Source organism: Protopterus annectens, chromosome 4.part0 (assembly GCF_019279795.1).
Source record: "Protopterus annectens isolate FY-2018-M chromosome 4.part0, PAN1.0, whole genome shotgun sequence".
Classification (NCBI taxonomy): Eukaryota; Metazoa; Chordata; order Ceratodontiformes; family Protopteridae; genus Protopterus; species Protopterus annectens.
Genome location: NC_056733.1, coordinates 822,769,850 through 822,794,977, shown reverse-complemented (window position 1 = coordinate 822,794,977; position 25,128 = coordinate 822,769,850).

The window sequence follows — 25,128 nt, the reverse complement described above, 5'->3', positions numbered from 1 at the left end:
TAATTGGGATTGTCTTCACAGACATGGTGGATGTGGGAGGTCACATCTGCTTTCCACATGTGTGCCATTGGGTACTGACGGACATTCTAACGACATCATAGTAAAGTACCGCTGCTAGCACATACTGCCCCTGTCGACTGCAGCAGAGATATTGACCAATATGTGTGGACATTCTGACACACTCTGTACAGTCCAGAGGTATACACAGAACCCCTTAGTGAAAAACATGTGTACCATGCCTGACAATATAGATGTTAACAGCCGTGTAGATGGGTATAACACATAACAACTGGTATACATATGCCACTATAGGTTATGCATTCACACACCCCTGTCTGGCTTGACACGTAATAACCGCTGGTACAGGAGTGCCATGGCCACATACATACCACCCACTAGATATTGACATACATCTGTGCAGACATCCCACTGCTCTGTCTGACATACATGACTGTTAAGGGAGGCCAGGCAGCAGTACATCTGGCAAGTATCTGCACATGACATCTCACTGGGTAAGTACACTAAGCTGCTAGGCATGTAACAATGCACTGTGCAGGCTACAGGCAGACTGGCTCAACACTGGCCTACATCTCCTATGGATGAATGCACATGTACCTGCATATATAGCAGGCTGTACAAGCATGTCACAGCACAGGGTAAGATACACCTGTGTGAAAGTGCATAACCACATCCAATGAGAACACAGCCACAGCCACATATGGCAAGCTAGCATAATATTACAGTATATGGACTATCTGTTCAACACCATCCTCATATGTGCCACTCACACACTAACCCTACATATACTGGGCTGCTACACAGTTTGGTCTGTTGGCTGACTGTGGTATGGGACATGTGTGTGTATGGTCCTACAAACATGTAAGCTAATACAGTAACATACAGTGGAGCAGCATGTAACATCAGATAGGACGGGACCTAGGACGATGACAACTACCACAGTCTGTACACAGGCCAAGGTACATATTAACAATACACACACTGTCGACATTCACCATAAGTACACAGACCTCAGTACTGTACAAACAACCACAGTATGTCCAGGTTACGTCATCAAATATAACCCCTACCGTACATAACATGTGTAGCAGTCTGATATCTTACTGGCTTGTTTTCAGATATGATGATACTAATTATGGTGCACAGCACATATGCACCTCTTAATGCATGACATATGTACAAAGGCTGACTGAGTTGTGGCTGGTAGCACATACACAGGGCCACTATTGACACGTTGTTGTGATAACATCTTACATTTACTGTTGTAACAGGGTTTGTTGCAACATATTTCCTATGAGGGATATGAAGTCAGTAACTGTCATGGCTTTCACCATCTACAAATTGCAGTCCTCACACTACCTTCTGCAGTTCACAGATACATGTTCTGTGGGTAACACATGACACCAAAGGCACCACACACTGCCCAGTCTGCAGATGACCCTACAGATGGGGAGTCCTCATAAACATACAACTGACATGGCACGTATTAATACATGTAGGACAGCCATATCCGCACACACCCTGTTAACCCAACATTACTCCAAATGCAGTATAGCAGCACTTACAGTCTGTAGTCAGGTCAGGCACATCCCCTCCTGTGTGTTGGCCTGTTTCCACAGTGTATGTTGTTAGAGGTAAATCCCCACTCCATCTGAGATGCTGTTTGCCAAACAACAGAATGAGTTCCTGCTCACAGTGAATAAAAAGGACCAACACAAACATGATGCTCCTTGATATTGGAGTGAGTTTTCATGCAATTGACTATGGGAATGTTACCACAGCTGTTCCACATGCAATCAGCTAGGGGAGGGCTGCAATTCGTGCAGAGGTCATCAGCTGATCATGAGCATTACCTAAAATACACATGCTGCTGCCTAAGAAAAGCAGGTATAAGTCTCCACATCCACCAGTGGAGGAGTGAGAGAGGCAGACAGAGGCATCGACAAGTCAGAGAGGGGTGGAAGAGTAAAACCTAAGCATGTTTGTGTCACACACCTACCGCTGCAGGGTATCAAAACTCTGATGACTATGTAGTGCTATCACAGTCCTATGCAGTTGTTGGATACGCCACATAGGTTACCTGTTCTGGAGTCCACAGAACATATATGTGATGGTGAGTGACATCTGCAACAGGGATATGGTAGCCATACGGTAGGTGATGTACACATGCCTGACTGCATGAACAGGTGCCAGCATCAACACAGCCACACTCTCACAGGGACGCACACACATTGACACACTTGGCAGGGCCAGGGATACAGCTCATCACTAGTGAGATTGCCACAACACATTACTGTGAAGGTTCCTCCCTAGAACTCAAGAACTACTACCCTATAGCCATACTACCCCCTTTATCTAAAATTTTAGAGAGGGTAATACACAAGCAACTAATGAAATATCTCCTAGAAAATAATCTAATTGCAACACAACAACATAGCTTTAGACCCTTCCATATCACCACCACTGCAGTAGCAGAATTCACCAACATTGTCAATACTCACAGAAACAATGGACTCCTGGTATCTTCCACCTTCCTTGACTTGTTCAAAGCATTCAATATGGTTAACCACAATAAACTCCTTCTTTTACTACCAACTCTAAACCTTACCACCCCTGCCATCTCCTGGTTCAAAAGCTACCTAGAAGGAAGGAAACAAGCTGTTATGTGGCAAAACCAACTCTCCCCCTCCCTACCAGTCTCCCTAGGAGTACCCCAAGGCTCCATTCTGGGGCCACATCGTTTTACCCTCTTCACCAATCAGCTCCCAAACAGTATTCCTAAAGCCTCAATAGTGCAATATGCAGATGATACCACCATAATATGCGCAGCCAAATCAATTGATGTCCTTCACTCCCTAACACAAGAATGCTTTTCCCTAGCAGAAACTTGGATTACAAACCAAAGGCTCATTCTAAACTCAAGTAAAACAAAGCTAGTACTCTTCAGCTCCCACAGAGCCACCTCCCACTGATCCTTTCTTCATCTCCTCCTTTAACAAGACCAAAATCACGCCCACAAATCATACCAGACTCTTAGGGGTTGAAACAGATAATCACCTTAGATTTGACCTACATATTTCTATAACCATAAAAAGTACATACAAAACCTGGCCTACTGTATTACAATACAAAATTCCTCACTGACCACTCCAAAACTACAATAGAGAGGACTCACCTACTGTCCACCCTACTTTATGCCTCCCCGTGCTTACAAATCTCAGCAAATCTGACCTAAACAAACTTGATAGTTGTTATAATAAGATAGCCAAATTCGCTACAACCTCTCAAATCAGAACACATCACTGTGAATGCCTAAAAAACTCAATTGGCTAGAACTACCACTACTACTTCCACTCAATCAACTATCACTAGCCCACAAAATAATACATAACTCTGAAAACACCCCAGCCCTACAAAACCTTTTGCAACCCTATACAACTGCCAGGCCTTTGAGGTCTAGCACACAAAACCTCCTCAAAGTAACCAAATATAACAATGAAGCTGATAAGTCTGTCTACAGCCACTGTATAGCAAAAACCTGGAACTCCCTTCCTGCCCACATAACTGACAACATATCTCCATCACAGTTCAAGAAACTTGTTAAAACTCACTTTTTGAATAATCGACTGTGCTTATGTATCCCCCTTGGCTAATGTCTCATTAGAACACTTCACCTAACTTAACTAACTCTGCTAAGCCAACCAATCATAGTACTGTACCCACTTAGGACTATTAATTTACTGCTCATCCCATCTCTCCAGGAGTTAGGGAAAACTACCCCAGCAATGTTGAGCTTTCCATAAGCAACTAAAACCAGGAGAAGACATATTGTAAATCAATTTGTTATCCTTCTCAACTAAAACTAGGCGAAGACATATAGTGAATCAATTTGTTATCCTTCTCAACTATAGTGAGCATCATCTGCTCTCTCTGATCCTTATTCTATGTCTCTCTGTTTTTACTCTGATAGCAAATCTATCACAGGAATCCTAAACTTAGGAATTTCTTCTAAAATTTAATATTATATTGTAGAGAATGAATGTATCCTATCTGTTAGTTAATATGTATGTCAAAGTCTCTTCTATGGAAAGTGTATGTCAAAAGTTTGTCCTTAAAACTATGTTTTGTAAAAAAATAGTTCTCTTGGAGCTTTTCTCTCCGGGCCTCCACTAAAAATGGACTTGTAATCCAGTTGGACTCTCCCGGTCAACAAATGTATAATAAAATAAATAAAATAAAAATCACATGCACCACACGGGTCATATGGAGGTTATATGGGCAAAGGGTATGGGGAGGTGTCTGACATCAGACAGCATGCTTCAGTATGCCACTGGGGGTTGTAGTGAGTGTGGATGTGATCATACGCATCATACAACATACACACAAACACACAGGGTACCAGTACAACATTCATGGGTGCATTTCAGCACTGGTATGTGGTGGTCGACTGTGCCAGATGGCTATACAAGGCTAGGTGATGGGTATACCTTGGCATCAGGCCACATGACAATGGTCTGCATTGTGGCTCAAGGCTGTGGTTTCTGCATTTGCCCACACAGGTGTGTATTGTATCCACCATCCAGTCACCTGGGTAGCTATTGAGTGTGGCCACTGCTGTGCATCGCTTGCCATGTATGTGTTCCCTAGTTCATGACATGGATGGTGTCTAGGATGTGCACACCTCCCACATGCATGTACAGTGACATGTGGAACTGTACCTGCGGTGTTGGGCCCATGTTGTGTACGCAGATTATCATCAGATGTGCCAGTCTTCACCACCAGTGGCAGGAACTGGTAATGGACAGCAGGTTAACCCTGCACCTATATTGATAGCATGCTAACAGCATTCCCTGGTGTCAGTGGCATCTGTCCATACAGGGCATGTTTTCAGGCATGGTATGTCCTTTGTGGGTCACATGTGGTGGCACCACAGGTGTTGCAAGTGTCCATTGGGGAACTTGGGGAAGGTGCACCGTCTGCATGTATGTGCCTATTGGACAGATGGACAAGGTGCCATGCCCTCTGTAGGCCACTGCAATCACTCCATAGTTACTATCAGTCACTAATATGCAGTGTACTACACAGTATATATTGGCTGTTGCCTCGGCAAGTGTGTGTGTGTGTATGTGACATGGGTTGAAAGTGTGCTCTGGTGTCACATGTATCGGTATGGATTTGCACGCCAGCCTCTTGGCTATTTCACACCTGTTATCCCTGAACAGTGGACATTGCGATATAGGGCCACCATAAAAGACATTTGCAAAACCCACCCCACATTGGGCCCAAGTGTCACACCCACCTCCACACAGGATACAAGTTACAAACACACACACACCTGTCATGTCTTGGAGTAGACCCCTTACCTAACTAGTTTATTACACTATAACGCTATGCAGTTATAGTATGCACCACAGAAATTACTGGAGTACTCCTTCCCCAAAGGTGTATTTCACATTGGATGACATCAGCAGGACTGCCAAAGTAGGCCATTGGAAATGTACTGAGTGTGACTAGCCTAAAATGCATTGCTTCCTATACAGACATTGAAAGACACACAAGACATCCACAAATGACATGCATGGGTATAGAACCCCTAACAGGTGTCTATATCACACTACAGCATTATGCAGTTATGGCACACACAATGGAGATTACTGAGCTGCATCCTTCCCAGAGGTGTATTTCTAGGTGGATGACATCAGCAGCCTTGCCAAAATAGAACATACAAATTGTATGGCGTGTGACTACCCTAAAAAGCATTGCTCTCTACACAGATGGGGTCAGACAGACACACACACAAACACTTACCATGGTTGGGAGTAGAACAGCTACCTCCCTAAGGTTATCACACTCCAGCAGTATGCAGTTACAGGACAGACTACTGGGCTACAGCTTCCCAGAGGTGCAATTCTAGGTGGATGACATCAGCAGCCTTGCCAAAGATGAGCATTTGAATTATAGGGAGTGTGACTACCCTAAAAAGCATTGTTCTTTACACAGACAGACAAACAGACACACACACACACACACACACACACACACACACACACACACACACACACACACACACACACACAGTTGCCATGTCTGGGACTTGAACGCCTACTGAACTATTTTATCACACTACAGCAATACACAGGTATGGGATGCACCACAGAGATTACTGGGACACAGCCTTTCCAGGGATTTATTTCTAGGTGGATGACAACAGCAGCTTTACCACATTAGAGCATTTCAATTGTAGGGAGTGTGACCACCCTAAAAAGCATTGCTCTCTACACAGACAGACACACATGCACACACACACACACACACACACACACACACACACACACACACACACACACACACACACACACACACACACACACACACACACACTTGCCAAGGCTGGGGTTACAACTACTAACTAGTTTATCACACTACAGCAATACTCAGTTATGGGATGCGCCATGGAGATTACTGGGATACAACTTTCCCAAAGGTGTATTTTACAGTAGATGACCTCAGCAGGCCTGTCATAGTGGGGCTATGGGGAGGGCACTGTGTGTGCATGGGCCATAACCCATTCATTTAGGGGTTGACACGCCACATGCGGCCACAATCTGGGTCATATTCCACAGGTACATGTATACAGCTGCTAGCTGACTACTTCCTTGAACAGTCATGTTGCACAGCTGGCACGTGCACCACATACTCTGTAATGCTGACAGATACCAGTGGCTAGTATCTGCAGTGTGTGTGACATCAGACCTTTGTGTGGTTGTGGCCCTTTAGCTGTGTGCTGGGTGGGAGAGTCCAGGATGGCTCCTTGTCACAGTCACCCTCTTCCACACATCTATGTATGTCTACCTTTGGCTTATTATAGTGTGTTGTCTTTACATATATGCAAGTATTCCTATCCACTGTGTGTGCAAAGCATGTGTGGTGCATACTGAGGAGTGTCTGCACTAACATCTGCGGCTGCCAGATATGTCTGGTCCACTGGTGTTTGCAGACATGGCATGCATTTAAGTATGTGAGCATGCCCAGTATGACCTTTCAGTATGTTGCTGACTGACATTGCCTTTATTACTCTGTGTGGGCATGCCCGGTATGGCTGTCTGTATTGACTGTGTGGATCGAGTCCAGGTAGTTTGTACTGCAGTGCTGACCTTTGTGTTGTACACCTACAGGTAGCATACTGTGTCTGCAGGGTATCCATTGATCATTTGGAATGGACTGTTACTATATTTCTGCATAGGATGGGGGGGCACACCTGACTATTTCTACATTTCTACACAGGATTGGGGGGGCACACCTGACTGTTACTATATTTCTATGTGGGATGGGGGGCACACCTGACTATTTCTACATTTCTACACAGAATTGTGGGGGGCACACCTGACTATTACTATATTTCTACATAGGATGGGGGGCACACCTGACTATTTCTACATTTCTACACAGGATTGGGGGGCACACCTGACTATTACTTCATTTCTACTTAGGATGAGGGGGCACACCTGACACTTGTACACATTTGCTAAGACTGGACTGGTATATCGGGTACTCCATTTCAGTCTGTAGTCTTAGCTATTGTCCTGGCTAGAGGCATACCAGTGTACTACAGATCTTAGCTTTTAATTACCTATATATTAGTTTCTGACTTCCTACCCTTCAGGACTGACACCCCACTGCCTGACCTGCTGTAGTCTGTCTGTGCAGGCCTGGGGGGAGGTTACCCATAGGCCTCATTCAGAGGCCATTGCACAGCCTTTGTTTGTGTTTGTCTACGCCTGTCCTGCTGGCTGCGACTGTTTTGGGTATGTGACCCCCCCCCCCCGACTGGCATGTGAGAGTCACTTACCTTGTGAGTGTCCCAGTATTGAAGGTGGTGCTGCAGGGCTGCCTATGTTGGATGCACATAGTACACTCCCTATACATGGTTAGGCACAGGTAGTGTAATGTTTGGCATCCCTTTTACTGTATGTGAGAGTCGGAGAGAGGTGTTATTCCCTGGGTCCCTCCTGTGTCAGTGTATGTGCTATGCGTTGCCTCTTTGCCAAGACCAGGGCATACTGGGCATGCATCTTCTGCCTACTGGGGCAGGCTCAGGTTGTTCCTCCTTCGAGTCACTCTGTGCCTGTGCAGGCCTTGGCAATGGTGGGGGGCTGTGTGGCCCTGCCCCGTGCTGTTCCTGCTGCAGCTGTTTCTGCAGGATATTATTGTGTTGCATGGCACATACAGGGACAATTTGGGTACATGTAGCTTGTGAGTACTGCAAGGCTCCACCGGATGTGTCCAGGCACCGGAACCGGAACCGTGACTTGAGCATCCCAAACACATGCTCTACTATAATTCTTGTCTGTGCATGTGCGGCATTATGGAGTTCTTGTTCGGGTGTGTGTGCATTTCTGATAGGTGTCATCAGCCACGGCTCCAGTGCATATCCAACATCCCCCACTAGGTGACCGTGAGGGGTGTCCCCATTGGCAAATCTCTGGTACAGCTGTGTCAGATGCCAGATGTGGGAATTGTGATAGCTTCCAGGGCAGCCAGCACACACATTCATTATTATGCCCTGGGCATCCCACATGACCTGGCAGTTGATGGAGGGGAAGCCCTTGCAGTTGATGCAGACCCTACCCTGCTCACTGGGTGGTGCTTTGATGCATATGTGTGCGCACTCTATAGCACCCACTACCTCAGGGTATTCTGCTATTTTGTGGAACATTTGCATATTGCTAGCCAATGCCTCACGGGTGTTGGGGAAATATATGTGCTCACTGACATGTGCTGACATGGCATCCAGGAACTGGTGGAGTACCCTGGATGCTGATGCCTGTGAAATACACATCATATCCCCAGTTGGCCTTTGGAAGGTACCTGTAGCTAGTATTCTTAGGCCTACACATACCTTGGTATCCACTGGGATGGGTTCTCCTCTGTTAGTTCTGTGTGTCAGGCATGGCTGGCACAGCTCAACAATTTACAGTAGGAGGTCCCTGTCCACCCTGTAGCACTTCACTATCCCCAACTCATGTAGCCTCTGGTAGGTTACCCTGGGTCTGTACACTCTTCTCCATTTCCTCACTGTGGGTTGGTCGACAGCATTCACATCCTCATCACCCTCAGCCTCTTCCACAAGTTGTATGAGAGCTATTGCAGTCCCTATCATTTTGCTGTTGTGAGTGCTAAAAGTTCCCCTCTTGTTTACACTGGTGGTGTAGAGTGTGGGAAAAACCAGAGGGGAAGGTGTTTGCTTAATTTATAGTAGTGTTCTAGGCTGGGCTGGTCTGCTGCCTGTGCAATTGGCTGATTCTGATACATTTCACCTGCCAGCTAAGCTAGTTCTCCTTGATTATCTTCCTACTGCTGTTTTCCCTTCCCATTGCCTTCCTGTTTAAGCCCGTGTGCACTCCACACAAACAGAATGCTCAAATGTGCACACTGCTGCTATTTCCTGGTTTAACTTCTTTTTACTTCCTGTAAAACCTGGTGCGTGACGTGCACACCCGCTAAGACTTTGTAAAGAGTGCTAGGCAATTTTAGACACACCCCCTAGCTTAGCTGTGCTAAGCTAGGAGCAAACCCGAGCCACAGAGCTCCAATCTGCTTACAGTATGCCTGGAACACCCCTCATGATGTCACCTAACTCTTAGACTTGCACCAAGCTATTCCTACTCTTACACTGTTGGGACCCGGCTCACATGCAGGGGGAACTGGGATTCACTATCCTTCCCCTCATTTACATAGGATTGCCTGCTAATACATAGTTACATGTCTTACACTGAGCCTTCCCCTTTAGCAACCACTACTCACTGGCCAGGTGGTCTTCTGCCTGCCATTGACTTGCATGGCAGAATAGTGATTTTAGTTAGACTGCTTATTTTAGGTTTATTTTATTATTTTCCCCCGATCACGTTTGCGCGCCACTGCCCTACTCTTAAACAACCGTGATCGGCTAAAAAATAAATAAAAGTTGATTTTTGTATTTATTTTTTGTTTGCAATGCCAATGGCCTTATACTTAGCCATTGGCATGCTTGCTACATGATATGCAGCCTTTATTTGGGGCTGTCACAGCTCCGTTTTGGATTTTGCAGAAATGTAATCTGTTACTAACCAAGTACAGATAGCACTAGTCTTGAATGGACTGCTGCAAGCTTCCTGGATTGCAAAATCACCTCATTTGCATGGATTTCACTTGCAAATAGGGTGATTTGCATACCAGGGCTTAGTCCATGCAGGATTAGTGCAGGAACACTCGTGCACACCCCTACAGGCTGTTCCTGGATTGCACGGCAGACATATTACCTGCCTGAGCTCCTGCACCAATCTTCACTCCATGCAAGCTTTTGAGAATCTGGGCGATAGTATAAAATGTGGCTTTGTATTTGATTTCTCAGATCTGACTGAAGATGCTTTTTACAAAAACAGTCACCAGCCTGCTTTCTATTAGGACTGTAGTATTTGCCTGTGAATAAATGTATATTTATTTTAAACTATGAAGTGCTGACATTCTTTTTATGTTGTGTGTGTGTGTGTGTGTGTGTGTGTGTGTGTGTGTGTGTGTGTGTGTGTGTGTGTGTGTGTGTGTGTGTGTGTGAGAGTATGTATATATACAAAATTCACATGCATACTCTAGCTGAAGGCAAAGTACCACTTAGACTTTACCTGCCAAAAATAATTCAGTTATCCACCACAATGCAGAATGTTAAATCAGTTTTGAAATCATGTTTTAGACATAGCGTGAGTATTAATTCATTCAGTTCTGCTATTGCCTAATAAAGAATCTGCCTAGTACACTATTTAAATTGTATTTTCTCCTGTTAACATTCACTAGTATCTATAGGAAAAGTGTTTCATGGGTTTGTAGTCCTCTAAAAAACATGATTTTATCTGCAAAATCAAATTCCTACTGAGGGTAATGAGGGACTTACCCAGTATGGACAGTTGCTTGAATTTAGAATTAATTTTATACATTAAACTTAAAACTGCTTCCACTAGATGAAGCAGTTTTGTACTTTAACTCTAAGTTTCTTGCTATCCTGGATAACCATGCTACCAAACGTACTATAAGAACCAATAATAAAGTAGCACCATGGATGTCAAAAGATACCAGACAAAAAGTCATATACAGAAATAAAGCATGGGCTTCCTGGAGAACCACTAAATCCCCAAAAGACCACCTTATATATAAACAACTAATGAATGATACAGAGAAGTCTATTATGCTAAACAAAAAAAAAATACTACTGTCATCTGCAACAAAAACACCAAAATCATCCAGAAAAATTTTGGTCTAGTATAAATAAACTTCTCCACCTAGGACAATCATCTACCCCTACCCCCTCGACTACCCTCCAAAAACCTCCAGAAAATTGTTGCTAACACCTTTAACACTTTCTTTACTGAAACCGTTCAACCCCTTGCCAACAAACTAGCCCCCTATAGCCCAAGTTCTATCAATCCAACACCCAATAATCATACCCTCTTCAAATTTCAGCCATTACCAAATATCTTTTATTCAGTCACTAGTCAAGAAATTGAAACCCACCACCCTTTCAGCAGACCTACTACCCACAGAGTATCTCCAAAAAGCCGCTGATGAAATAGCTTATCCCATTTCAATACTAATCAACAGATCTATTGTTGAAGCTTATATCCCCTCTATCTGGAAAATCTCCCACTTTATTCCTCTCCATAAAGGGGGAAATTCCACTGCACTCTCAAATTACAGACCTATAGCCATCCTGTCACCTTTGGCTAAAATTATGGAAAAATGTATCCATAAACAACTCCTAGCCTATCTTAATCTGAACAATCTCCTAGCCCCCTCCCAGCATGGATTTAGACCTTGCCACAGTACAACCTCAGCCCTTCTTTTCTTCTCTCACACAATAAATCAAAACCGTAATAACAACAAGCTCTCCTCAGCCCTCTTCTTAGATCTTTCCAAGGCATTTGACATGGTAAACCACCAGCTACTTTTAGGGACACTAAAAACACTCTCCATAGATAACCTAGCAATTAGCTGGTTTCATTCCTATGTAAGTGGCAGCCAACAAGCTATACTATGGAAAGATAACTTATTTTCCCTATTACCAGTCACCCTTGGAGTCCCCCAGGGGTCTTTATTAGGCCCCCTCCTATTCTCCATCTTCATTAATGATCTGCATAAAGTCATCCCAAATGCAACATGTATTCAGTATGCAGATGACTTGACCCTAATCTATGCTGCCACCTCCCCCACAGACTTACAATCTTTATCCCAAATCACCTTCAACAAAGTAGAGACCTGGCTCACTGGTCGCTGTCTACTATTAAACCCAAATAAAACTAAGCTGTTACTCTTCAACCCACTCGTAAGGTCCCTTTACTATCTCTCACCATAACATATAACAATGATACCATAATTTCCCCAGAACCAAGTACTAAACTACTAGAAGTAATAATCAACAACAACCTTAAATTTGATGCTCACATCCACAAAACTATTAAAACAGTTAATAAGAAACTAGGCTCTTTATATAAGATTAAACAATTCCTAACCCCATCAGCTAGGACTGTGATTGCCCATACACATTTGCTATCAGCCTTTCTTTATGCCTCAACCATCTTTGCAAACCTAAGCAAATCTGACCTCAATAAACTTACTAGCTGCTACAATAATATTGCCAGATTTGTCACAGGATCAACATATAGAACACATCACTGTCTAAACCTTACATCACTAGGCTGGCTAGAACTACCCTACCAACTTTAATATAACCAATTAATAGTTGTTCACAAAGTTCTCTACCAACTCGACAGCACACCCATACTGAAAAATATTATCACCCCCTACAGTAACCTAAAAACACTGCGCTCCTCCAACAGAATGCTAGTACAAACTGTTAAATCCAACAATTCAGCTGGTGAATCACTATTTACCAACTCTGTTGGCAAAACCTGGAACTTACTTCCTTCGGAACTTACTACAGTTCCCCCCTTAACTGAATTCAAAATATCTCTTAAAGCACACCTAAAAATGCATTGGCTTTGTCCCTGTACAAACCCTGAATAATCCCTCCTCAAAATACTGTCTATAAATGAAAACCTTAGTACATGTAGAAACTTTCATTGTATTACTCTGCTTCATTAACTGATTAGAAAACTGATTACATGTCTCTTACCTACTGGAAAGTACTAAAGTAAGGATGATAACTTGGCACAACCATGTACTACTAAAATCTATGTTAACTACTAATAATGTATGTGTTCTCCCTTAAAAGTTAATAATTTTTAAATATTTCCTGTGTGTATTCTAGAAAATCTTGAATATGTGTGTATCTACTGTTGAACAAATGTCCATTTTGAAATATTTCACTGTATGTGTCCATGTAATGTATGTCTGGAACTTTTCTCCCCGGGCCTCCGCTGAAAAATGGACCTATATCCAGTCGGACTTTCCAGTTAACAAATGTAAACTAAGATAAATAAATAAATAAATAACTAAATATGGATGTTTTAAGATTTCTAACAACATAAGTAGGTCACCTCTGCCTTTATTATGATATGCCAAAGCCTTTTATGCTCATTGGTGTGGTGCAGCGGTTAGCGTTGTTGCCTCACAGCAAGAGGTTCTCCCATTCGATTCTCGACTGGAGCGCCTTCTGTGTGGAGTTTGCATGTCCTCTCCGTGGTCAAGTGATGTTTAAAGACATTCTAGTGTGCGTGAATGAGTGTACCTTCTTTGAAGGTTGAGTGTCAGACTGGCAACTCGGCACTGTAAAAAAGCCACTGCTAATCATTAGTGGACCGGAGTTTTGCTGTGAAGACCCCTAAAAGGGAAAAGCCGAAAGACATTAGTTTAGGTGAAAGTAGCTGAGACACTTGTGAATTATGATGCAGCAAAGCCTTTGTACTCCATGTTGGTTGTAAATGAGGCTCTAACATTACTATATTGTGATGTAACAAAACCCGTAATGTTCAATTCAGATGATAAATTAGACTCTGTAGCATCTGTATGATGATGTAATAAGGTCTGCAGTGTTCCAGGGGGTTTACTATCCAAATTTAGATCAGCACTTACGCGAAGCTGGGAAGGCAAAAGGTTATTTTCAAGTTTTTGTAATGCTGATCTGGAAAATGTTCGAATACACATTAGCAAATGGTCATGTGGATTCGCTAATGTGGAATCGATGTTCTGATAACAGATCGCACTAAAGTGGGGATCAGGAAATGTACCCTTTTCTCACTGTAGTGTGATCTCAGAATTGGAATATATAATATGCAGGGGGTGTGGGGTGCAGGGGGGCTTTCCCCCCTGTAAAAACATTACCGCTAACACAAACTTGATATTGGACCTTCTGGTGTTCAAATGTTGATTCCGTGTTACCGTTTCCAAAATTTTGGTAATTCATTATTACCACTTTTGACAAACTGGTTCAATCAAAAGCTGGAAAATTATTTTGATTTTCCACATTTTGACAGTAAACCGTTCCAAGGTGATGGTAACTGACAATCTTACACTACTGTATTAGGATGCTACAAAACCTGTAATGTTCCATGCTGATGGTAAATGAGGCTTTGTAGCTTCTGTATGATGATGTAATAAGGCCTGTAGTGTTCCAGACTGATGGTAACTGATGCTCTTGCACAATGTATTTTGATGCTGCAAAGCCCAAAGCCTGTAGTGTTCCATGGTGATGATAAATGAGGCTCTGTGGCATCTGTATGATGATGTAATAAGGCCTGTAGTGTTCCAGACCGATGGTAACTGATGCTCTTACACAATGTATTTTGATAGTACAAAGCCTGTAGTGTTCCATGGTGATGGTAAATGAGGCTTTGTAGCTTCTGTATGATGATGTAATAAGGCCTGTAGTGTTCCAGAGTGATGGTAACTGATGCTCTTACACAATGTATTTTGATAGTACAAAGCCTGTAATGTTTCATGGTGATGGTAAATGAGGCACTGACAGTACTGTGATGGATGAGCACTTGTGTACTATGCAGATGGAAAGTGAGGCTCTGATATTAGCCTCTGTGTTTCAAGATGGTGGTAACTGTGGGTGTGATATTGCTGTACTACGATATAACATACCATGTGAGTTCCATGCTTATTGATCTGAGATTCTGACCTTACTATATTATGACATATCAAAGCATGTGGGTCCCATGCTGTTGGTAACTGAGGCTCTAAAACAACTGTATTATGATATAATAAAGCCTATGTCTTCCATGTTTTTTGTGATTGAGGCCTTGATGCTATCGTATTATGATATAGCAATGTCTGTAGTGTTCCACACTAAAGTTAACTGAAGCTCTGCTACAATTACATTATGATGGAACAAAGCTGGTGGTGACTCATGCTCTGACACTACTTTATAATGATGTGACAAAGCATGTAGCGTTCCATGCTGATAGAAACTGAGGCTATTAGGCTATGATATTATGATGCAACAAAGCCCATGTGTCCCATGGTAATGGTAAATGTGGCTCTGTCAATACTGCATCATGTTGTATCAAAGCCTGTTGTGTACTATACTAATGGAAACTAGGGCTCTGACATTACTGTACCATGATGTAACAAAGCCTTTTGTGTACCAAGCTGATAGAAACGGAGGCCTTGACACTCCTGTACTGTGATAAAGTAAAGCCTATATATTACATGTTTATAGTAAATGAGGCTCTGATGCTACTTTATTGTATTGTAATGAAACTGTGTGTTCCATGATGAAAGCGACTGAGAGTTTGATACTACTATATTGTGATATATCAAAGCCTTTAGTGTTGAACACTCATGGTAACTGAGGCAAAGATGCCACAGTAATGTAAGAAAGTCGGTCTGCCCCACGCTGATGGTAACTGAGGCTCTAACACTACTGTATCATGATGTAACAAAGGCTTTAGTGTACCATGCTGATGGCAACTGACGCTCTGACACTACTGTGTTATAACAGAGTAAAACCTGTGTGCATTTTGTTGATGGTAGATTACACTACTGAATTATGATGTATCAAAGTCTGTCTGTTCCATGCGGATGGTAAATGGGACTGTGACACGACTATATTATGGTGACACAAAGCCGGTGTCACATGATGATGGGAACAGAGGCGCAAACACTACTGTATCAGATGTAACAAAGCCTATGTGTTCCATGCTGATGGCAACTGAGGCTCTGACACTTCTGTAGTATGACATATCAAAGCCACCAGTGTTCCATGGTGATGGAAATCCAGGCTCTGACACTTCTGTAGTATGGCATATCAAAGCCAGTAGTGTTCCATTGTGATGGAAAATGAGGCTGTGACACTTCTGTAGTATGACATATCAAAGCCACCAGTGTTCCATGGTGATAGAAACTGAGGCTCTGACACTTCTGTAGTATAACATATCAAAGTCAGTAGTGTTCCATCTTGATGGAAACTGAGGCTGTAACACTATGTTTTCCAATGTATTAAAGCCTGACAATTCCATGCTGATGGTAACATGGGCTCTGACGGTACTCTGTCATCATGTAACAATGCTTGCAGTGTCCTATGCTGATAGTAATTGAGGCTCTGACACTACTGTATTATGATGTAACAAAGCCTGTGTGCCCTATGCTAACTGAGGATCGGACACTACTGTATTATGATGTATCAAAGCCTGGGTGCCCTATGCTAACTGAGGCTCTGACACTACTGTATTATGATGTAACAAAGCCTGGGTGCCCTATGCTAACTGAGGCTCTGACACTAATGTATTATGATGCAACAAAGTCTGCATGCCCTATGCTAATACAGGCTCTGACACTACTGTATTATGATGTATCAAAGCCTATGTGCCCTATGTTTACTGAGGCTCACACACTACTGTATTATGATGTATCAAAGTCTGTGTGCCCTATGCTAACTGAGGCTCAGACACTACTGTTTTATAATGTATCAAAGCCTATGTGTCCTATGCTAACTGAGGCTCTGACACTACTGTATAATGATGTAACAAAGCCTGTGTGCCCTATGCTAACTGAGGCTCTGACACGACTGTATTATGATGTAACAAAGCCTATGTGCCCCATGCGAACTGAGGCTCTGAAATTACTGTATATAGATGTACCAAAGCCTGTGTGCCCTATGCGAACTGAGGCTCTGAAATTACTGTATATAGATGTACCAAAGCCTGTGTGCCCTATGTTAACTGAGGCTCAGACATTACTGTATTATAATGTATCAACGCCTATGTGTCCTATGCTAACTGTGGCTCTGACACTACTGTATAATGATGCAACAAAACCTGTGTGCCCTACGCTAACTAAGAGTCTGACACTACTGTATTATGATGTATCAAAGCCTGTGTGCCCTATGCTAACGGAGGCTCTGATACTACTGTATAATGATGTAACAAAGCCTGTGTGCCCTATGCTAATGGTGGCTCACACACTACTGTATTATGATGTATCAAAACCTGTGTGCCCTATGCTAACTGAGGATTACACACTACTGTATTATGATATATCAAAACCTGGGTGCCCTAGGCTAACTGATGCTCTGACACTACTGTATTATGATGTATCAATACCTGTGTGCCCTGGCTAACTAAGGCTTTGACACTACTGTATTATGATGTATGAAAGCATACGTGCTCTATGCTAACTGAGCCTGTGACACTACTGCATTATGATGTATCAAAGCCTGTGTGCCCTATAATAACAGAGGCTCTGACACTACTGTATTATGATGTATCAAAGCCTGTGTGCCCTATGCTAACTGAGACTCTGACACTACTGTATTATAATGTATCAAACCCTGTGTGTCCTGTACTAACTGAGGCTCTGACACTACTGTATTATGATGTATCAAAGCCTGTGCACCCTCTGCTAACTGAGGCTCTGACACTACTGTATTATGATGTATCAAAACCTGTGTGCTCTATGCTAACTGACGTTCAGACACTACTGTATAATGATGTAACAAAGCCTGCGTGCCCTATGCTAACTGTGGCTCTCATACTACTGTATTATGATGAAACAAAGCCTGTGTGCTGTATGCTAACTGAGACTCTGACGCTACTGTATTATGATGTATCAAAGCCTGTGTGCCCTATACTAACTGAGGCCCTGACACTACTGTATTATGATGTATCAAAACCTGTGTGTCCTATGCTAACGGAGGCTCTGATACTACTGTATAATGATTTAACAAAGCCTGTGTGCCCTATACTAACTGAGGCTCACACACTACTGTATTATGATGTATCAAAGCCTGTGTGCCCTATGCTAACTGAGGCTCACACACTACTGTATTATGATGTATCAAAGCCTGTGTGCCCTATGCTAAAATAGCCTCTGACACTACTCTATTATGATGTATGAAGGCATACTTGCCGTATGCTAACTGAGCCTGTGTTACTACTGTATTATGATGTATCAAAGCCTGTGGCCCTATGCTAACTGAGGCTCTGACACTACTGTATTATGATGTATCAATACCTGTGTGCCCTATGCCAACTGAGGCTCTGACATTGCTGTCTTATGATGTATCAAAGCCCGTGTGCACTATGCTAACGGAGGCTCTGACACTACTGTATTATGATGTATCAAAGCCTGTGTGCCCTATGGTAACTGAGGCTCTCACACTACTGTATTATGATGTATCAAAGCCTGTGTGCCCTATGCTAACTAAGGCTCTGACACTACTGTATTATGATGTAACAAAGCCTGTGTGCCCTATGCCAACTGAGGCTCTGACACTACTGTATTATGATGTGTCAAAGCCTGTGTGCCCTATGCAAATGGAGGCTCTAACACTACTGTATAATGATGTATCAAAACCTGTGTGCCCTATGCTAACTGAGGCTCTGATACTACTGTATTATGATGTATCAAAGCATGTGTGCCCTATGCTAACTGAGGCTCTGACACTACTATATTATGATATAACAAAGCCTGTGTGCCCTAAGCTAACAAAGGCTCTGACACTACTGTATAAGGATTTAACAATGCCTGTGTGCCCTATGCAAACTGAGGCTCTGACACTACTGTATAATGATGTATCAAAGCCTTGGTGCCCTATGCTAACTGAGGCTCACACACTACTGTATTATGATGTATCAAAGCATGTGTGCCCTATGCTAACTGAGGCTCTCACACTACTGTATTATGATGTATCAAAGCCTGTGTGCTCTATGCTAACTGAGGCTCTGACACTACTGTATTATGATGTATCAAAGCCTGTGTGCCCTATGCTAACTGAGGCTCTGATACTACTGTATTATGATGTAACAAAGCCTGTGTGTCCAAGGCTAACTGAGGCTCTGACACTACTGTATTATGATGTAACAAAGCCTGTGTGCCCTATGCTAACTGAGGCTCTGACACTACTGTATTATGATGTAACAAAGCCTGTGTGCCCTATGCTAACTGAGGCTCTGACACTACTGTATAATGATGTAACAAAGCCTGTGTGCCCTATGCTAACTGAGGCTCTGACACTACTGTATTATGATGTATCAAAGCCTGTGTGCCCTATGCTAACTGAGGCTCTGACACTACTGTCAAAGCCTGTGTGCCCTATGCTAACTGAGGCTCTGACACTACTGTATTATGATGTATCAATGCCTGTGTGCCCTATGCTAACTGAGGCTCTGACACTACTGTATTATGATGTAACAAAGCCTGTGTTCCCTATGCTAACCGAGGCTCTGCCACTACTGCGTTATGATGTAACAAAGCCTGTGTGCCCTATGCTAACTGAGGCTCTGACACTACTGTATTATGATGTAACAAAGCCTGTGTGCCCTATGCTAACTGAGCCTCTGACACTACTGTATTATGATGTATCAAAGCCTGTGTGCCCTATGCTAACTGAGGCTCTGACACTACTGTATTATGATGTATCAAAGCCTGTGTGCCCTATGCTAACTGAGGCTCTGACACTACTGTATTATGATGTATCAAAGCCTGTGTGCCCTATGCTAACTGAGCCTGTGTTACTACTGTATTATGATGCATCAAAGCCTGTGGCCCTATGCTAACTGAGGCTCTGACACTACTGTATTATGATGTATCAAAGCCTGTGTGCCCTATGCTAACTGAGGCTCTGACACTACTGTATTATGATGTAACAAAGCCTGTGTGCCCTATGCTAACTGAGGCTCTGACACTACTGTATTATGATGTATCAAAGCCTGTGTGCCCTATGCTAACTGAGGCTCTGACACTACTGTATTATGATGTATCAAAGCCTGTGTGCCCTATGCTAACTGAGGCTCTGACACTACTGTATTATGATGTATCAAAGCCTGTGTGCCCTATGCTAACTGAGGCTCTGACACTACTGTATTATGATGTATCAATACCTGTGTGCCCTATGCTAACTGAGGCTCTGACACTACTGTATTATGATGTATCAAAGCCTGTGTGCCCTATGCTAACTGAGGCTCTGACACTACTGTATAATGATGTAACAAAGCCTGTGTGCCCTATGCTAACTGAGGCTCTGACACTACTGTATTATGATGTATCAAAGCCTGTGTGCCCTATGCTAACTGAGGCTCTGACACTACTGTATTATGATGTATCAAAGCCTGTGTGCCCTATGCTAACTGAGGCTCTGACACTACTGTATTATGATGTATCAAAGCCTGTGTGCCCTATGCTAACTGAGGCTCTGACACTACTGTATTATGATGTAACAAAGCCTGTGTGCCCTATGCTAACTGAGGCTCTGACACTACTGTATTATGATGTATCAAAGCCTGTGTGCCCTATGCTAACTGAGGCTCTAACACTACTGTATTATGATGTATCAAAGCCTGTGTGCCCTATGCTAACTGAGGCTCTGACACTACAGTATTATGATGTATCAAAGCCTGTGTGCCCTATGCTAACTGAGGCTCTGACACTACTGTATTATGATGTAACAAAGCCTGTGTGCCCTATGCTAACTGAGGCTCTGACACTACTGTATTATGATGTATCAAAGCCCATGTGCCCTATGCTAACTGAGGCTCTGACACTACTGTATTATGATGTATTGATGCCTGTGTGCCCTATATTAACTGAGGCTCTGACACTACTGTATTATGATGTATCAAAGCCTGTGTGCCCTATGCTAACTGAGGCTCTGACACTACTGTATTATGATGTATCAAAGCCTGTGTGCCCTATGCTAACTGAGGCTCTGACACTACTGTATTATGATGTATCAAAGCCTGTGTGCCCTATGCTAACTGAGGCTCTGACACTACTGTATTATGATGTAACAAAGCCTGTGTGCCCTATGCTAACTGAGGCTCTGACACTACTGTATTATGATGTATCAAAGCCTGTGTGCCCTATGCTAACTGAGGCTCTGACACTACTGTATAATGATGTAACAAAGCCTGTGTGCCCTATGCTAACTGAGGCTCTGATACTACTGTATTATGATGTAACAAAGCCTGTGTGCCCTATGCTAACTGAGGCTCTGACACTACTGTATTATGATGTAACAAAGCCTGTGTGCCCTATGCTAACTGAGGCTCTGACACTACTGTATTATGATGTATCAAAGCCTGTGTGCCCTATGCTAACTGAGGCTCTGACACTACTGTATTATGATGTATCAAAGCCTGTGTGCCCTATGCTAACTGAGGCTCACACACTACTGTATTATGATGTATCAAAGCCTGTGTGCCCTATGCTAGCAGAGGCTCTGACACTACTGTATTATGATGAAACAAAGCCTGTGTGCCCTATGCTAATGGAGGCTCTGACACTACTGTATTATGATGTAACAAAGCCTGTGTGCCCTATGCTAACAGACGCTCTGACACTACTGTATTATGATGTATCAAAGCCTGTGTGCCCTATGCTAACAGAGGCTCTGACACTACTGTATTATGATGTATCAAAACCTGTGTGCCCTATGCTAACTGAGGCTCTGACACTACTGTATTATGATGTATCAAAGCCTGTGTGCCCTATGCTAACTGAGGCTCTGACACTACTGTATTATGATGTATCAAAGCCTGTGTGCCCTATGCTAACTGAGGCTCTGACACTACTGTATTATGATGTATCAAAGCCTGTGTGCCCTATGCTAACTGAGGCTCTGACACTACTGTATTATGATGTAACAAAGCCTGTGTGCCCTATGCTAACTGAGGCTCTGACACTACTGTATTATGATGTAACAAAGCCTGTGTGCCCTATGCTAACTGAGGCTCTGACACTACTGTATTATGATGTATCAAAGCCTGTGTGCCCTATGCTAACTGAGGCTCTGACACTACTGTATTATGATGTATCAAAGCCTGTGTGCCCTATGCTAACTGAGGCTCTGACACTACTGTATTATGATGTATCAAAGCCTGTGTGCCCTATGCTAACTGAGGCTCTGACACTACTGTATTATGATGTATCAAAGCCTGTGTGCCCTATGCTAACTGAGGCTCACACACTACTGTATAATGATGTAAGGAAGCCTGTGTGCCCTATGCTAACTGAGGCTCTGACACTACTGTATTATGATGTATCAAAGCCTGTGTGCCCTATGCTAACTGAGGCTCTGACACTACTGTATTATGATGTATCAAAGCCTGTGTGCCCTATGCTAACTGAGGCTCTGACACTACTGTATTATGATGTATCAAAGCCTGTGTGCCCTATGCTAACTGAGGCTCTGACACTACTGTATTATGATGTAACAAAGCCTGTGTGCCCTATGCTAACTGAGGCTCTGACACTACTGTATTATGATGTATCAAAGCCTGTGTGCCCTATGCTAACTGAGGCTCTGACACTACTGTATTATGATGTATCAAAGCCTGTGTGCCCTATGCTAACTGAGGCTCACACACTACTGTATTATGATGTATCAAAGCCTGTGTGCCCTATGCTAACTGAGGCTCTGACACTACTGTATTATGATGTATCAATACCTGTGTGCCCTATGCTAACTGAGGCTCTGATACTACTGTATTATGATGTAACAAAGCCTGTGTGCCCTATGCTAACTGAGGCTCTGACACTACTGTATTATGATGTAACAAAGCCTGTGTGCCCTATGCTAACTGAGGCTCTGACACTACTGTATTATGATGTATCAAAGCCTGTGTGCCCTATGCTAACTGAGGCTCTGACACTACTGTATTATGATGTATCAAAGCCTGTGCCCTATGCTAACTGAGGCTCTGACACTACTGTATTATGATGTATCAAAGCCTGTGTGCCCTATGCTAACTGAGGCTCTGACACTACTGTATTATGATGTATCAAAGCCTGTGTGCCCTATGCTAACTGAGGCTCTGACACTACTGTATTATGATGTATCAAAGCCTGTGTGCCCTATGCTAACTGAGGCTCTGACACTACTGTATTATGATGTAACAAAGCCTGTGTGCCCTATGCTAACTGAGGCTCTGACACTACTGTATTATGATGTATCAAAGCCTGTGTGCCCTATGCTAACTGAGGCTCTGACACTACTGTATTATGATGTATCAAAGCCTGTGTGCCCTATGCTAACTGAGGCTCTGACACTACTGTATTATGATGTATCAAAGCCTGTGTGCCCTATGCTAACTGAGGCTCTGACACTACTGTATTATGATGTAACAAAGCCTGTGTGCCCTATGCTAACTGAGGCTCTGACACTACTGTATTATGATGTAACAAAGCCTGTGTGCCCTATGCTAACTGAGGCTCTGACACTACTGTATTATGATGTAACAAAGCCTGTGTGCCCTATGCTAACTGAGGCTCTGACACTACTGTATTATGATGTATCAAAGCCTGTGTGCCCTATGCTAACTGAGGCTCTGACACTACTGTATTATGATGTATCAAAGCCTGTGTGCCCTATAGGCTCTGACACTACTGTATTATGATGTATCAAAGCCTGTGTGCCCTATGCTAACAGAGGCTCTGACACTACTGTATTATGATGTATCAAAGCCTGTGTGGCCTATGCTAACTGAGGCTCTGACACTACCATATTTTGATGTATCAAAGCCTGTGTGCCCTATGCTAACTGAGGCTCTGACACTACTGTATTATGATGTAACAAAGCCTGTGTGCCCTATGCTAACTGAGGCTCTGACACTACTGTATTATGATGTATCAAAGCCTGTGTGCCCTATGCTAACTGAGGCTCTGACACTACTGTATTATGATGTATCAAAGCCTGTGTGCCCTATGCTAACTTAGGCTCTGACACTACTGTATTATGATGTATCAAAGCCTGTGTGCCCTATGCTAACTGAGGCTCTGACACTACTGTATTATGATGTAACAAAGCCTGTGTGCCCTATGCTAACTGAGGCTCTGACACTACTGTATTATGATGTAACAAAGCCTGTGTGCCCTATGCTAACTGAGGCTCTGACACTACTGTATTATGATGTATCAAAGCCTGTGTGCCCTATGCTAACTGAGAGGCTCTGACACTACTGTATTATGATGTATCAAAGCCTGTGTGCCCTATGCTAACTGAGGCTCTGACACTACTGTATTATGATGTATCAAAGCCTGTGTGCCCTATGCTAACTGAGGCTCTGACACTACTGTATTATGATGTAACAAAGCCTGTGTGCCCTATGCTAACTGAGGCTCTGACACTACTGTATTATGATGTATCAAAGCCTGTGTGCCCTATGCTAACAGAGACTCTGACACTACTGTATTATGATGTAACAAAGCCTGTGTGCCCTATGCTAACTGAGGCTCTGACACTACTGTATTATGATGTAACAAAGCCTGTGTGCCCTATGCTAACAGAGGCTCTGACACTACTGTATTATGATGTATCAAAGCCCATGTGCCCTATGCTAACTGAGGCTCTGACACTACTGTATTATGATGTATCAAAGCCTGTGTGCCCTATGCTAACTGAGGCTCTGACACTACTGTATTATGATGTATCAAAGCCTGTGTGCCCTATGCTAACTGAGGCTCTGACACTACTGTATTATGATGTAACAAAGCCTGTGTGCCCTATGCTAACTGAGGCTCTGACACTACTGTATTATGATGTATCAAAACCTGTGTGCCCTATGCTAACTGAGGCTCTGACACTACTGTATTATGATGTAACAAAGCCTGTGTGCCCTATGCTAACTGAGGCTCTGACACTACTGTATTATGATGTATCAAAGCGGGATGCCTGATTTTTTGGAA